Source organism: Engraulis encrasicolus, chromosome 12, assembly GCF_034702125.1.
Source record: "Engraulis encrasicolus isolate BLACKSEA-1 chromosome 12, IST_EnEncr_1.0, whole genome shotgun sequence".
Taxonomy (NCBI): Eukaryota; Metazoa; Chordata; class Actinopteri; order Clupeiformes; family Engraulidae; genus Engraulis; species Engraulis encrasicolus.
Window position 1 is genome coordinate 38,174,128 of NC_085868.1, and position 2,500 is coordinate 38,176,627.

A 2,500-nucleotide genomic window follows, 5' to 3' on the forward strand; every position below is an offset into this window, starting at 1 on the left:
CCATTCTCTTGTTCTGGTATTTCTATTTTCAAACCAGCAATTATCATCGACGGCTGGTACCATCTAGCTGCTAGCTGGCACCATAAGTTTCTATTATACTATGTTAGGGGTCTTACACACCAGGGCGGTAAAGCGTCGCAGAAGGGCCGCGTTTTTTACCGGCGTCGATGAAAATACATTGAAACCTATCTGTCCTTACACACCAACCGGCGGTAGTCGGGCGTCAGCGCCGCGGGAGCCGGCTCCGCGCCGCGCTGCATTCGGGAAATAGAACTCGAGCGTATTTTTCACGCCGGCGACCGGCGGTGTCTCATTCAAATGAATGGCAAAGTAGCACGCTAGCTTTAGCTGTGGGTTTTTTTTTAACAGGACTGGCCGCGCACGCCGACGCTGTCAGTGTGAAAGGCAGAGAAAAACACGCCTACCGAAACTAAGCAGAAAGACCGCGTTCGTCCCGCGACCGTTCCGTTCCGCCTTGGTATGTTTTGCCCCTTAGATTGGAGATAGAATTCATGATGCCAGACTCGGGGAACTGCTAAAAGCACATAAGAAAGATAAAACTCAAAAGATAAAACCGGCATACGGGTAGGCGTGCAGAGTGCTTCTTTTACCACAGGAGCCGTAGTCAAAAACCTCTTTGCTCGTGGGGAATAGACAGGTTAGGATCCACCGTGAATGTGTTATATAGCTGGCACACACAGGTGCAAAGTGGTTAAGTAACAGATTAAGACATGGCCATTACCATTTGGATGACAACATGTGTGAAGGGCAAGTCTCATAGATACAGCGGAACACCTTCATTGAGATTGAGGAAAAACACATTACATAGTACTGCAGTACATAACTATGACATTGCACACAGTTGTAAGTAATACATTATGACTTTGTCATTGACATTCTGGTATGCATATAACAGGGGGAATGTCTTGTCACACATTTCATTATATTTGTACAAGATATGTGCATGTTTAAATGAGGTATATGCATATGATGTGCGACTGGATTCTTGAATTTCCTTGGAGATTTTCTGATGGATCACTTGGGCAACTTGTGAGGATGCTCTTACTCCCATACCAATGAGCTCTAGCTCTTTGTTGTCGCAGTCAGAGTGCATGTTTGATACCCCAGGAGGAGACCTGGATTTGAAGTCAGCGGGGGTGACTTCCCCACAGGATTAGTAAAGTTATACTTTGCTCCACTCTCTAGGTCTGAAGTTAGTTTTCTACCCTCAGTCTGCTTTCTTTCTTTCTTTCCTCTCATCTCCCTCTTCTTCCCGCCAGGTTTCTGAACAAATTCTGACCCGGCTTTACATCAGCTATTCTTAACGACTAGTAATTAAAGCCCATATTTAACATCTCAGCAAAGCAGTAATTACTGAGATTAATAGGGCTCATAGATAATGAATGTTATTATTTGACAACGTGTTCATACTAAACATAGATCATCCGGAGAGATAAAACCTTGAGCATAAAGTATAATTCATTAGTCAATATAAATAAACCATGGCATACAGTATTTTATATTTTATTGAAGTATTAAATGTAAATGTGTTAAAATTTTATTGAAGTACCAATGCTAATGCTTTGGACCTTCAATGCTAAACACATAACTACTTGATACAATATTCATAGTTGAGACTTGTGCATGGCTGTGACGACCTGGCAATCTCCTCTATTCCGTGGGCCATTTTACTTTCACTTGGCACCCCAACACTGCACACAGCATATCTCGCAAGCATCCAACATGCACACACGACTGATGGCTGACTTTGACCCATCTCACTTTGTATGGTTTTGTTAGCTGTTAATTTGTGCTTAGTTACGTAAAGGGACACTGTGCAGGAAATGGTCAAAAAAGGTACTGCAACTATGCTGCTCATTGAAACTGGGCTGTCTATTGCCAAATTTGATCTTTACATGACAGTTTACTAAGTAATAAACAAATATTTTCTAGTATGGTCCAAGTACAGTCATTTTTGCAGCTAAAAATGGCTATTTTTGGAAATTTAAAATGGCGGACCATGGAGAGCCCTTTTCATGTATGAAAAGTGTAATTTTTCCAGTCATAATGAATACTTAGAATTTGATGGTGGTGGTAAGTATTCATGAAAAAGGTAACATTAGTGAATGGGCAGCATGAATTCTGGAAATAAACAACTAAAAATCTCACACAGTGTCCCTTTAATAAATATCTTTTTACTTTGAAAATCCAACTTCTCACCTCCCTCTTTTGTTGTGACCTTAAGTTGGGCAGTCATGGGTGAGCGGTTAGGACGTCAGACTTGCATCTCAGAGGTTGCCGGTTCAACTCCCGACCCGCCAGGTTGGTGGGGGGAGTACTCAACCAGTGCTCTTCCCCATCCTCCTCCATGACTGAGGTACCCTGAGCATGGTACCGTCCCACCGCACTGCTCCCCATGGGGCGCCACTGAGGGCTGCCCCCTTGCACGGGTGAGGCATAAATGCAATTTCGCAGTGTGCAGTGTTCACTTGTGTGCGGT

General features: G+C 43.4%; 1 protein-coding gene across 1 annotated transcript in view; it reads left to right on the plus strand.

Moving 5' to 3' along the window:
- LOC134459742 (receptor tyrosine-protein kinase erbB-4-like) overlaps positions 1–2,500 on the plus strand; it is a 556,606-nt gene that overhangs the window by 361,496 nt on the left and 192,610 nt on the right. The gene's annotated exons all lie outside the window — the stretch shown is intronic.